This window comes from Astatotilapia calliptera, unplaced genomic scaffold, assembly GCF_964374335.1.
Source record: "Astatotilapia calliptera unplaced genomic scaffold, fAstCal68.1 SCAFFOLD_23, whole genome shotgun sequence".
Lineage (NCBI taxonomy): Eukaryota > Metazoa > Chordata > Actinopteri > Cichliformes > Cichlidae > Astatotilapia > Astatotilapia calliptera.
Window position 1 is genome coordinate 61,209 of NW_027653674.1, and position 14,788 is coordinate 75,996.

At 39.2% G+C, this 14,788-nt stretch overlaps 2 long non-coding RNA genes across 9 annotated transcripts; one reads left to right on the top strand and one right to left on the bottom strand.

Annotated features, from left to right (window-relative positions):
• Positions 1-285: 285 nt before the first annotated feature.
• On the bottom strand, positions 286-10,327 carry LOC145425098 (uncharacterized). 8 transcript variants are annotated; one of them, XR_013905758.1, is made up of 11 exons: positions 10,246-10,292; positions 9,960-10,040; positions 8,582-8,742; positions 7,884-8,045; positions 7,593-7,631; positions 7,298-7,417; positions 6,994-7,155; positions 3,090-3,203; positions 2,206-2,363; positions 1,721-1,778; positions 286-767 (listed from the first exon to the last, which is right to left on the bottom strand). It is a non-coding gene; the product is annotated as an uncharacterized LOC145425098 (long non-coding RNA). The 8 variants fall into 8 exon arrangements; XR_013905755.1 differs by having other exon boundaries at positions 8,582-10,040; positions 10,246-10,327; XR_013905757.1 differs by lacking the exon at positions 10,246-10,292 and having other exon boundaries at positions 9,960-10,218.
• On the top strand, positions 4,162-6,178 carry LOC145425099 (uncharacterized). The gene is made up of 2 exons (XR_013905761.1): positions 4,162-4,761; positions 5,710-6,178. It is a non-coding gene; the product is annotated as an uncharacterized LOC145425099 (long non-coding RNA).
• Positions 10,328-14,788: the final 4,461 nt, after the last annotated feature.

Here is a 14,788-nt window from a genome sequence, read left to right on the forward strand (position 1 = left end):
GGTATCTATGGAAGCTGTTTACATAGCTAATAATATACGATGTAACCATGGAGACAGTCAGTCACTTGAGCTAGCGGTGCATGTTTACTACAGTGAATAAGGTGATTGAGTGCACAGCGTCCACACTCTGCAGGGGGTAAAGACATTACTTCAATATTGTTTTATATTGATATATATTAGCCTTCTGTTGACCATCACCTCAGGTTCACCATTACAGTTTCAGATTACAGATGCACACTGTCTAAACACATTCAAAAACTCATGTCTCAGAAATAAGCACAGCTGTTCATGTTTGTCATTAGAGTTTTATTTGTAAGAAAATTATGAACTTCATATTGTGCATTAAATAAAAGAACATTTCACAACTCTGAGTCAACAGAAACAGGTAACAGAAATGTCTCTAATGTGTACAGTGTAGTGTAAGCATTAAAAGATCATAAAGGAAAAACTAACATTTATGTGAAACTAATTGTAATAAAAAATGAGCAGGTGCTTTATAGATTTAAAAGAAAGAATCTGAAAACAACACTTTTTTGGTCTAAGTGATCAAAGTAGAAAACAGAACTGATGTTCAAGAACAAACCGTAGCTGCACTAATATTACACATCTCGATCGTTGTACTGAACAGACATGTTGCTTTTAAAACCACATGCAGTGTGTGACCATGACTGTTCACTGAGACCATGAACGCCACTTCGCTGAAGCATTCTTCTTCTTCTTCTTGCCATTAAATTGGAAGCAGAAGCAGCACGAGCTGATTTGATCTACTGAAAGGAAAAAGCAGAACATCTGAGTTGAAACCAGTCAGCTGAAATCATTAAGACAGGAACAAATTCAATGCAGTGTCTCAAGTGGCTTAGCCTGTTACAACTGTTGATACAAGCTAAATACGGTTAACACACAGTGTCAGGGAGCTCCAGTGTGGGAACTAGTGGCTTTAGGTTTGTAGTCATTTAACTTTCATCCATTCATTCATTTAATTCAGGAGGAAGAAATGCCAGGTTGGTGCAGGCTGGTTACATGCATTTGGTCCCATGCTGTCTTTAATTAAATGACTTGGTTCATTTTATGGCTGGGCTGTATGTGGGGTTATATCATGTTATTTGGGCAGGAGTACCTGTCCCCTGTTAGACTTAGAAAGTTTCTCCATAAGTAGAGTTTCTAACTCTTCTAGCACATCTGTGGCTGACAGCTTTTTGGTGGCTCTTTTTACCCCACACTGGTTGTGAGTGTGTAAATAGCCCCACTAGTTATTTTGGGTTGCAGTTAACTAGGGAGGAAGGGGTGGGTATGCCATGATTAGGTGAATAACAATTATATGTGATACATAAATTTCACAATGCATGCATATATCTCTATCAATTAAACCTGGCCTGAGGGCTGCCATTTTTTACATTCAGTTATTTCTCTTAGAAATGTTGGAACTAAATAATGAATGTGTTACAGATAAAGTGAAACACTGGTCAGTGTAAATGGCTCATTGGGACACAGAAACCTTTAAATTAAACCTGATATCTAGTGTCAAACAATATCAAAGCTGTAAAAGATGTTTACATTCAGAATTTATAAAACTATTATTGTAAATAAATTCAAACAAGTGAGCTTTTCTCTTTGTGCTGAATATCAACACTGTGGTTTCTTAGACTGTAAGCTGTACTTTAGTGCAACCAGTTGCAGAAGCTGCCACTCCAAATGTCTTTTGATAACAAGAAAAAAATACCTTTTCAGTACACGGCCTGAAGTTCTTCTCCGAAATCTTCTGCAATCGGCTTTGTCTGCTGGTTTGAAGACAATAAACCATAAAAAAGATGATTTAGTCACTTTGTCTGCGTCATGCAGCTCGAATGTGTCGTGTAACGATGTTGAATAGCCGTCGTTATCCCTCTGCTGCGTCAGTAGGATTGTACTGTACAGCATCTCATTGATATGTGAGGAATGCTAATGTAACACGATAACAGACTTACATCATTAAAATATAAAGTGCAGGAGATATTTAGATATTTTTTATATTTATATTACATTTTATAGCTGACGGATATTACTAAATAGATAGAATTTACTAAATAGCTGGATGAACATGAAAAATATGTCTATAATAACAAATGACCATGAGAGCCAGTAGAATTAATTCAGCTGGACACTCAAAAGACGTCCTTAAATGCTCTTTAAGTGGCAGAACAGATGAACAAACAGTTAATCGCTTACTTGAGATGAAATCTGCTCAGCTACTTTGAAAACAGCTTCTAACTGGTTCCTCCTTTAACAGGATGACTGCTCAGGGGTAAGGCCATCATGCAATCCAGCAACCTTTATGGTTCTGCTTTGATTCACCAGGAACTATTAGGGAAACCTTCCAGCGCCTCCTGTGAAAGACACAGGCATAAACACACAAACATTTATTAACATGTTCCACAGTGTTCCAGTTTGATTTTCTTATCCTGTGGACAACAACGTACATGGATGCAGGTTTATTGTTAACTTTTGTAAGGTTTATTTAATGAACATATCCAGCTGCAGCTCCACTGTGATCCTGAACTGGAGAAGCACTTAAGAAAATGTGTCAATAAATGGACAAACATCAACTTACTATATTTATCCAAACAGACGGGACCAATAATGCTTCGCTGAGTTAGAGACTTTAACAGACTCTTCTATGTAAGAATGTCTCGTGCTGATATACCTGCAAACTTGACAACAAAGGTTTTTCAGACTACATGTAGCTGTCCTCTATGTCAGCTAACACATTTACATTTATGTCACACTTATTTCTGCTTTCCCATTTTATAATTATTACTTACATTTTGATTAGATACCTTGAGTTTGTAAATGATCAGATTACATAATTGGAATACAATGTATCCAATTCAGGGTTGCGGGAGGATGAAGCCTATCCCAGCTGATACAGGACAAAGACAGGCTGCCAGTTTATTGCAGGGCTAATACAACATGTGTAACAGAAAATCCACTTAAATGTTTGATATTTCTTATAATAATCATAATTATGACTATTATTTAAAGGTTTCTTCATAAATACATTTTGATTTTTTATAACCCCTAAAATATAAACCTGAGCTGTTTCAGATTCTGACCTCTGACCTCAGTGACCTGGCTGTGTCCTCACTGCAGCTCCCTCTTGGAAGTACGTCTGCTTCTTGTCTTCCCCCAGTGTTGACCGCCTGATATCAAGATATCACGTACTGTAACTGAGGAACAAAAAAGGACAAACACTTGCCTTCATTTAAAAGTACATTCATACAGAGATAATCTATGGAAACACACTAGTTCACAGTTTGGGAGGAACCAGTTCCTGTGAAACATTTCTGTATATGAACATCATGTGGAGAATGAATGAAATGAGTTCTTCAGGTGACTCAGCAGTCCCACACTGACAAATGAAATCTAGTTAAACTATTAAGCATATTTGCTCTTCTGAAATCTGTGTTAAACAACAACAAACATAAATTAGTAACAAAAACTACAGCTGAGTATAGGCTTTACAAACCACCAGCAGCCATAATGCTAAATTTTAATCTTCAAATGTTTCTGAGCTGTCTTCAACCTGCACATTAAAGTCTCAATAAATAAAGTCAATGCAGACTCAATCCTAAATGTTCAGCACACAGAGACACAGAGGTACTGTTTAAAGTTTAGTGTTAACTTGAGTCACTGATCATTCACAGTATTACAGAGTCTGGCAGTCTTTGCATGATGTCCACGTCACTGTAAGTTTCTAGCTGACTCTCAGGTGTGCCAGCAGGAAAGAGTAATAATAACCTGCATCCTGAGGTTTGTCATGCAGGATTAAAGGAGCCAAGCTTTGTTCACACAGCTAGGATTGTATTTTACACTGACCCTGGGTCAGTATCAACTTCAAGAAGACAGCTGTAACTGTTGATAGAAGAATCACACACACATATTTATGGCTTTGCCTTATAGAATTCAGCATCTCAGTGCTCAGGAAATAGGTTTTGCAGCTGTTTGAGCTAAGATTTTCAAGTTATTCACAAATTAAAACCTATACTTTGTGTTGGGCAAGAACTAAATTCAAATGCATGTAACAGTGAGATAGAAGACTCAGACAAACATATTCATGGCTTTATCTTATAGACTTCAATATCCCCCCAATGTGTGTGTGAGTCTTCTCTCAAAATTTACAGCTGTCTTTATGAAGTTTATGGAAAAACGCTTTATTTCACCACGTTAGTGCGTTTCTCGCTATTACATGCATTTGAATGGAGTTCTCGCCCGACACAAAGTATAGGTTTTCAATTTGTGAATAACTTGAAAATCTTAGCTCAAACAGCTGCAAAACCTATTTCCTCAGCACGGAGATGCTGAATTCTATAAGGCAAAGCCATAAATATGTGTGTGTGTGAGTCCTCTATCAAAAGTTACAGCTGTCTTCATGAAGTTGATACTGACCCAGGGTCAGTGTAAAATACAAGTTATTCACATAATGAAAACTTATACTTTGTTTCGTGCAAGAACTCCATTCAAATGCATGTAATAGTCAGAAACGCACTGTCTCGGCGAAATGAAGCCTTTTTGTACAACTTCATGAAGTTAGCTGTAACTTTTGATAAAAGGCTCAAAGCAGAGGGATAACGACGGCTATTCAACATCGTTACACGACACATTCGAGCTGCATGACGCAGACAAAGTGACTAAATCATCTTTTTTGTGGTTTATTGTCTTCAAACCAGCAGACAAAGCCGATTGCAGAAGATGTCGGAGAAGAACTTCAGGCCGTGTACTGAAAAGGTATTTTTTTCTTGTTATCAAAAGACATTTGGAGTGGCAGCTTCTGCAACTGGTTGCACTAAAGTACAGCTTACAGTCTAAGAAACCACAGTGTTGATATTCAGCACAAAGAGAAAAGCTCACTTGTTTGAATTTATTTACAATCATAGTTTTATAAATTCTGAATGTAAACATCTTTTACAGCTTTGATATTGTTTGACACTAGATATCAGGTTTAATTTAAAGGTTTCTGTGTCCCAATGAGCCATTTACACTGACCAGTGTTTCACTTTAACTGTAACACATTCATTATTTAGTTCCAACATTTCTAAGAGAAATAACTGAATGTAAAAAATGGCAGCCCTCAGGCCAGGTTTAATTGATAGAGATATATGCATGCATTGTGAAATTTATGTATCACATATAATTGTTATTCACCTAATCATGGCATACCCACCCCTTCCTCCCTAGTTAACTGCAACCCAAAATAACTAGTGGGGCTATTTACACACTCACAACCAGTGTGGGGTAAAAAGAGCCACCAAAAAGCTGTCAGCCACAGATGTGCTAGAAGAGTTAGAAACTCTACTTATGGAGAAACTTTCTAAGTCTAACAGGGGACAGGTACTCCTGCCCAAATAACATGATATAACCCCACATACAGCCCAGCCATAAAATGAACCAAGTCATTTAATTAAAGACAGCATGGGACCAAATGCATGTAACCAGCCTGCACCAACCTGGCATTTCTTCCATTCAAATGAATGAATGGATGAAAGTTAAATGACTACAAACCTAAAGCCACTAGTTCCCACACTGGAGCTCCCTGACACTGTGTGTTAACCGTATTTAGCTTGTATCAACAGTTGTAACAGGCTAAGCCACTTGAGACACTGCATTGAATTTGTTCCTGTCTTAATGATTTCAGCTGACTGGTTTCAACTCAGATGTTCTGCTTTTTCCTTTCAGTAGATCAAATCAGCTCGTGCTGCTTCTGCTTCCAATTTAATGGCAAGAAGAAGAAGAAGAATGCTTCAGCGAAGTGGCGTTCATGGTCTCAGTGAACAGTCATGGTCACACACTGCATGTGGTTTTAAAAGCAACATGTCTGTTCAGTACAACGATCGAGATGCAGCTACGGTTTGTTCTTGAACATCAGTTCTGTTTTCTACTTTGATCACTTAGACCAAAAAAGTGTTGTTTTCAGATTCTTTCTTTTAAATCTATAAAGCACCTGCTCATTTTTTATTACAATTAGTTTCACATAAATGTTAGTTTTTCCTTTATGATCTTTTAATGCTTACACTACACTGTACACATTAGAGACATTTCTGTTACCTGTTTCTGTTGACTCAGAGTTGTGAAATGTTCTTTTATTTAATGCACAATATGAAGTTCATAATTTTCTTACAAATAAAACTCTAATGACAAACATGAACAGCTGTGCTTATTTCTGAGACATGAGTTTTTGAATGTGTTTAGACAGTGTGCATCTGTAATCTGAAACTGTAATGGTGAACCTGAGGTGATGGTCAACAGAAGGCTAATATATATCAATATAAAACAATATTGAAGTAATGTCTTTACCCCCTGCAGAGTGTGGACGCTGTGCACTCAATCACCTTATTCACTGTAGTAAACATGCACCGCTAGCTCAAGTGACTGACTGTCTCCATGGTTACATCGTATATTATTAGCTATGTAAACAGCTTCCATAGATACCGCCATAGCTCTCTGCAGCTGTAACACTTTCACACTTTGCAAATCATTTCACGATTTTGATAGTTATGAAGACAGAATATGTTTTTAAGGTCATGCTAGGCGGTTGCTATGGTGGTTGCTGTGGACTTGGCTGGACCGCGTCCGATTCCTGTTATTAGCTGTCCACCGTAGGAAGGCTGCGTTCCATTTACAAGTAGTGACAGTCTGCCGCAACTCGAACTCAAACCCCGCTTTGTTCTTTAATTATAGGCCTTTTATAGCCGTTCATGACACGGGCACACACACACATAAAGCACTTTGCCTCACCATGAGAATGGAACTTTACCTAAGCTAACCTTTAAAATATCTGATATAGGATAGAAAAATTGAAGCAACCAGAGATTTAATGATGAAGACTCTGGGTTCTGTAGTGACCTGAATGACTCTTTGCATACAATTTATTGAAGAGGACTTTAGAATGCACTTTACATTTAGACTGTTGCTGTTTAATTTTTTACATTGTTGCGGTGTTATGTCATGAATAAAGTTCACCTGCTGGGGGTTTGATGGATCAGATCATCATAATCAATGGGTCCTGAGGTTGGCGGGACTGTCTCTGGTGATGTCACCATGAAGGAACAGCATCTGGCACGTGTTGCTGAAACATCCCAGTACACTGGTGTAGTTTCCTCTCCAGCTGTTTGACATTTGACACTTCAACATTAAGGAGAAGAAGAAGAAACAGTGTTAGGTCAGGTGACCACATGGTTTCTAAAGTAACTGACAGGAAGTAACCAGGCCGTTAGAAATGGATGGCATGTGTTTAGAGTTACTGGAGTTGGGTAACTCTACTTACCAAAAGCAGAAGCACACAGATGAAGGATCAGATGCTGAATGTTGCAGGAACATGCTCGTGCGGTGGTCATTCAGTGCTGCTCCGGCAGGTTAGACAGTCCAAGACTGATATACTGCCCATCTGAGAGTTTGAAAACACACATGCAAAGATTTATTTTGTATTACAGTCAAAGTTGGATGTTCATTTTTGTCCTTTAAAAATGTTTGTGTATTTGAAAGCGCTAACATTTAAGGATGACTTGGATCGTCTCCTTTAAAGGGGAGACAAGTGTATCCACTGATCCACGTCACTTTACCTGGATGATGACTCCTCTCCCCCTCACTCAGAAACGCTCCTAATATAACCAAGCAAATAAATAATATTGAAGATTTACTTACATCATTACAAAAGCAGGAAAAACATCTCCCTTTGATTCTATTTCTCCATTCCTGCTGAACATCAGGCAACAAATATCTCAATAAATCACAGTAAAATGTAAAGCACATGTTTTCTCTGCTTTGTCTAACCTCTGCAGAGCCTCTGTCAAGAAAAACATATCTGTAAGCATAAAACAAATATACATTTCATAACACGTCACTGGACAAACCTCGGTCAGTTGATTTCCTCTGTGCAGTGTAGACGAACATCAGTCAGCAAGTCAAGGTGGTGAGATGGACTGGTGTCCTTTGTGACTCTGCTGGTTCTTCTGAGGAAATACCACCGTCTCTCCACACCGTCACCATCTGTGAGCACAAACTGCTGCTCTGCTCTGCCAGCATGTAGGAAATCACATATCACACACACAGGGGTGAAGAAACATTAGAACTCAACTTTGGATACTTTAGATCTAAACAGATCAAAGTAGCTCTTAGCTTCAACAATCAGTGAACAGACAAACAATGATACCATACTGATTCTGTATGAATACAATATGGTATTTTCAATACAGGTGTCAAATTAATTTACTAAAACTAATACAGATATATGTATTTTTTTTTTATAAATTCGTTTGCTAAATTATAAGAATATATATTTTTTCATTTAACAATTGCAACTGAAAGAAATTAAATATTGAACAAAAATATATTGTCACATTCTGAGCATGCTCAGCATGCTGACAGACTTGAAGTTGCTACAGATTTTAAGAAGTGATAATTATAGGGAAAAGACTTCTCTTTTTCATCCGTTTAATCAAACATTTGATGCCTTAGATGTCTCAGTCCTATAGCATTCTGCAACTACAACTAAGCTGAAGCTTGGATTTGGCTGCAGGTGCCCTGTACATCCTTCTCAACATGTGGGTACCATTTAATCACACTTCTTCCTGAGCTTTGCTTCATCACAAGACCAAAGGTGGCATCCCGTGTCACGGTCATATCATCATCCAGAAGAAACATTTGAAGAAACATCATGGAGAAGAAACATTTACGCGCCTCCCGGTTTTGTTTTCTGATCCTGCAAAAAGACTGAGGACAACAAAGCCCAGAGAACACGAGATACACAACATCCAACATTCAGACTCAACAGCCTCCATAAATGAAGAGCACCAGGTTGGTTCAGTTATAGTAGATGTCATGGAATTTTTTAAATAAAGTCTGCAACACAGAAAGAGCTGTGATCATGCTATTTATTACTGTGCACAGGAGAGCAAACACACATCAAACATCACAGTTCAGTCATGTCAGCTCTGCCACTTCACGTGTCTCGCTATGAAACCTAACGGATCAATGGTTATGCTGTTTTGTGCCCTTGACGTTATCAGCACCTGTAAAGGGAGTTGTTTTCTCAAACTGCTGAAGTAAGTTCATCTAGTTTTAGAAACCTTCATTGAACAGTCTATAACAGTGTCACAACTAAGCATATGCATAAGCACTTAAATGCTTTAAATGAGAATAACATAAAATTTCTATTACAGGAGCTAGAGCCTGTCCCAGTAGTCATAGGTAGAGCACACCTGGACAGGTCACCAGTCTGTCAGAGGACTAACACAGATGCAGCCTGACTCAATCCTAAATGTTCAGCACACAGAGACACAGAGGTACCGTTTAAAGTTTAGTGTTAACTTGAGTCACTGATCATTCGCAGTATTACAGAGTCTGGCAGTCTTTGCATGATGTCCACGTCACTGTAAGTTTCTAGCTGACTCTCAGGTGTGACAGGTGTGCCAGCAGGAAAGAGTAATAATAGCCTGCATCCTGAGGTTTTTCATGCAGGATTAAAGGAGCCAGGCTTTGTTCACACAGCTAGGATTGTATTTTACACTGACCCTGGGTCAGTATAAGTATCATACAGTTTAAACGAAGCACTGAAACTTGCACATATTTATTACAGATGCACTGAAGCTAATCGAGATATTTGCTGTCAGTCTGTGGCTGCGATTAAACACTTTACTGGAAACTTTATTAACTAGTAACTTCGTCAGTCATGACAGAAGCTAATATTTCTGTGCTAACATCGTTTAAACAGTAACAGCTTTACTCCAATATAAGCTAACGTTTACACCGTAACTTTAAGCTAGCACCATAAAGACGGTAAAACACGTAATAACATCTACAAATGCATCTTAAAGCTGTTATATTAGCACTCGGTGTATTACTAACATAACCACATTAACATTATTGACACTCGCTGGTCTGACTTTTAATAGTCATTCTATAAATGCTGTCCGTTTAAACGGTCTTACCTGTACACACTCCTGTATCCACCGGATTGCAGCCAGAGTGGATTCTGGAGTCTTCCCACGCTCCTGTTAGTGATCCTCCATCTGGATGGATGATAACAACCTTCTGAACAATCTAGCAGGAGATGGTCCATATCTAGGGGATATGGACTGACAACAGCCGAAGCGGGTGAATAAAGTCACCCAGTCGCTAGCTGTGCGATTACCCAGCATACACCAGCACAATATTAGGCACAGCACCACCATAGACATTTTCAGTGGTTTTGAATGCAGGACATGGTTATCTTACCTTGTAAAATGCATGACAATAAAACAGCTAACCACCATAAAATGGTATTGTGTATGTATGTATGTGCATGTGTGTGTGTGTGTGTGAGAGAGAGAGAGAGAGAGAGAGAGGGGGGGGGGGGGAGAGATCAAAGGCGTGCGCTTATGTTTTTTCTTGATCAAGAGTGTGCCTCCTCTCTCTTATTGGATGTATGGTATAGCATGTTTATTCAGGTGCACCTTTGAAGTCTATGAGAATACTTTGCAGCCTGGTCTGAGTGGTCATTTCTGCACAGACACAATGAAGCGTGCACTCAGTTTAGAGGAGGCTGTTGCTGCAGTTTTGCACTCTCCACAAGCAGTGGAGATACTTCTGACAGCGAAGAAGAATTTTTGCCAGGCACCGAGGAGCTTTGCAGCTCATGTGCGGAGGAGGAGAAGGAGAAGGAGGAAGAAGAGCAGGAGGAAGAGACAAGACTGGAGGATGGCCAGTGGAGATCTAAAAATGGAGAAATCATGTGGCAACCCACACACGAAGAGGTCCTGCCATTTTTTCCTCCCCCCATTTTAACCCCAGGACCAACCCATTATGCAATTCGTATAGGATCAGCAGCCCTGTGAGCACTTTCCATCTTTTTTTTGCAGAGGACATTATGCAGCTAATCCTGCATTTCACCAACCTGCAGGGGCAACAGGTCAGTAAAAGACTGGAAGGACATAGATGAGGAGTTGCAGGCTTACATGGGGCTTGTGATGCTGGCTGGCCTGTACAGGTCTCAACATGAAACGACAACAAGCCTGTGAAATGGGGAGACAGGGCTCTTCTGTTTCATGCTACCATGTCAAAAAAAAAATGATTTGAGCAAATTAATCGGGCAGTAAGATTCGATGATCGTCTCTCCCGTCCAGGTCGCTAGGGGGGGGGGGGGGGGGGGGGGGCAAGGCTGTGGTTTCCTACATCCCCAAGCAAAGAAAAAAGGTTGTCTTATTGAGCACCAGGCACCGTGAGCTACAAGTCCAGGACTCTGGGAAGAGAAAGCCCCACATCATCCTGGATTATAACAAATGCAAAGGGACTGTGGATCATTTGGACCAGGTAAGCACAATTATAAGTAATTTATTTGCCAAATTGTTTACCGTTTCTCATTGTTATAACTGATAAAGTCAGATAATGTGATTATAATAGTTTTGATATGAGATGATAGTTTTAGACTATGATAGTTTTGATAGTTACAGTAAGGAGGGGGGGGGGGGGGGTCCAGTTTGACGCCCACAGGCAGAAAGAATCTCTTGCTTATGGCTGTATAAATCTGTTCATGTCACCTGATCATTTCTTTTTGTTTTGCAGGTTTGTAGCAACTACTCCTGCCGTAGAAGGACACGTAGGTGGCCCATGTGTCTGTTCTACCACATGATCGAGGTAAGCTGCTATAATGCTTTCATTCAAGACAGCTGTAACTTTTGATAGAAGACGCATATAAACATATTTATGGCTTTATCTTATAAAGTTCGATATCCCCGTGTTGAGCAAACAGGTTTTGCAGCTGTTTGATCTAAGATTTTCAAGTTATTCACAAAATGAATACCTATACTTTGTTTCGTGCGACAACTCCATTCAAATGCATGTAATAGTCAGAAACGCACTGTCTTGGCGAAATAAAGCGTTTACAACTTCATGAAGACAGCTCTAACTTTTGATAGGAGACTCAGATATGCGTATTTATGGCTTTATCTGATCGAATTCAATATCCCCGTGTTGAGCAAACAGTTTTAAAGCTATGTGAGCTAAGATTTTCAAGTTATTCACAAGATGAAAACCTATACTTTGTTTCGTGCGAGAACTCCATTCAAATGCATGTAATAGTCAGAAACGCACGGTCTCGGCCAAATAAAGTGTTTTTGTACAGCTTGAAGTTACCTGTAACTTTTGATAGAAGGCTCAGACACACATCAATATGGCTTTGCCTTATACAATTCAGTATCTCCGTGCTGGGGAAACAGGTTTTGCAGCTGTTTGAGCCAAGAGCTTCCAGTTATTGAAAAAATGAAAGCCTATACTTTGTTTCGTGCGAGAACTCCATTCAAATGCATGTAAAAGTCAGAAACGCACTGTCTCGGCGAAATAAAGGGTTTACAACTTCATGAAGACAGCTGTAACTTTTGATAGGAAACTCAGATATACGTATTTATGGCTTTATCTTATAGAATTCAATATCCCCGTTGAGCAAACAGTTTTAAAGCTATGTGAGCTAAGATTTTTAAGTTATTCACAAAATAAAAAGCTATACTTTGTTTCGTGTGAGAACTCCATTTATGTTACGCCCCTAATCTAGGCGTGTAGGGACATAAGGTTGGAGGAGAGAGATACAAATCCCCGCCCTGGTTCCCAAGCCAAACATCCAAACCAGTTGTGAGTAAAAAAAAGGTGATTTTATTTAAGGACAAGAAGCATAGCTCCAGGGTGAGCCCAGGCCAAAATAATAAACAAAACCAACTAAGACCCACCAGCAAAGACTAACTAAACCCTAGGAAAGAAAAAGAACAAACAAATGACAGAGCTATCCCTCGCTCCCTGACCAAGAAAACAGGAGAAAACGATTCCAAAAGAAAAGGCAGCTCACCCCTTCCGCTTCAGCCCACGAGTGCCTAAGCTCTCAGCTAATGCACTAGGAGCGGCTTTTACAATTCACCCTCACACAAATACACAAGATAAGCACAGGCTGGGAAAACCATGGTCAGGACCGCCACGGCTGTCAGGCTACTCGCTCGTTGCACACACTCTCTCCCTCTCTCCCCTCTGGAGCTGTCAGAGCGGCTTTTTGAACGTGGTCACCTGTTCCATGGTCCAATCAGCTGCTCACTACTCTTCATTAGGGGAGGGACCTGTAAAGTGTCTTAAACACAGTAAAGAGACACGTCTCGCATGTAATAGTCAGAAACGCACTATCTTTGCAAAATAAAGCCTTTTTGTACAACTTCATGAAGTTAGCTGTAACTTTTGATAGAAGATTCAGATTTACGTAGTTATGGCTTTATCTTATAATATTCAGTATCCCCGTGTTGAGCAAACAGGTTTGAGCTAAGATTTTCGAGTTATTCACATAATGAAAACTTATACTTTGTTTCGTGCGAGAACTGCATTCAAATGCATGTAATAGTCAGAAACGCACTGTCTCGGCGAAATAAAGTGTTTTTGTACAGCTTCATGAAGACAGCTGTAACTTTTGATAGAAGGCTCAGATTGATGTATTTATGGTTTTATCTTATAGAATTCAATATCCCCGTGCTGGGAAAACAGATTTTGCAGCTGTGTGAGCTAAGATTTCCAAGTTATACACATAATGAAAATCTATACTTTGTTTCGGTCGAGTTCCCCATTCAAATGCATGTAACAGTGAGAAACGCACTGTCTTGGCGAAAGAAAGCGTTTTTGTACAACTTCATATAAATAGCTGTAACTTTTGATAGAAGACTCGGATACACATGTTTATGGCTTTATCTTATAGAACTCAAGGTCTCCGTGCTGGGCAAACAAAACAGGTTTTGCAGCTGTTTGAGCTAAGATTTTCAAGTTATACACATAATGAAAACCTATACTTTGTTTCGGTGAGTTCCCCATTCAAATGCATGTAACAGTGAGAAACGCACTGTCTTGGCGAAAGAAAGCGTTTTTGTACAACTTCATATAAATAGCTGTAACTTTTGATAGAAGACTCGGATACACATGTTTATGGCTTTATCTTACAAAACTCAAGGTCCCCGTGCTGGGAAAAAAGAACAGGTTTTGCAGCCGTTTGAGCTAAGATTTTAAAATTATTCACATAATGAAAACCTATACTTTGTTTCAGGCGAGTTTCCCATTCAAATGCATGTAACAGTGAGAAACGCATTGTCTTGGCGAAATAAAGCGTTTTTGAACAACTTCATATAAATCGCTGTAACTTTTGATAGAAGACTCAGACAAACATGTTTATGGCTTTATCTTATAGAACTCAATATCCCCGTGCTGGGCAAACAGGTTTTGCAGCCGTTTGAGCTAAGATTTTAAAAATAATTAACATAATGAAAACCTATACTTTGTTTCAGGCGAGTTTCCCATTCAAATGCATGTAACAGTGAGAAACGCATTGTCTTGGCGAAATAAAGCGTTTTTGAACAACTTCATATAAATCGCTGTAACTTTTGATAGAAGACTCAGACAAACATGTTTATGGCTTTATCTTATAGAACTCAATATCCCCATGCTGGGCAAACAGGTTTTGCAGCCGTTTGAGCTAAGATTTTAAAATTATTCACATAATGAAAACCTATACTTTGTTTCAGGCGAGTTTCCCATTCAAATGCATGTAACAGTGAGAAACGCATTGTCTTGGCGAAATAAAGCGTTTTTGAACAACTTCATAGAAATCGCTGTAACTTTTGATAGAAGACTCAGACAAACATGTTTATGGCTTTATCTTATAGAACTCAATATCCCCGTGCTGGGCAAACAGGTTTTGCAGCCGTTTGAGCTAAGATTTTAAAATTATTCACATAATGAAAACCTATACTTTGTTTCAGGCGAG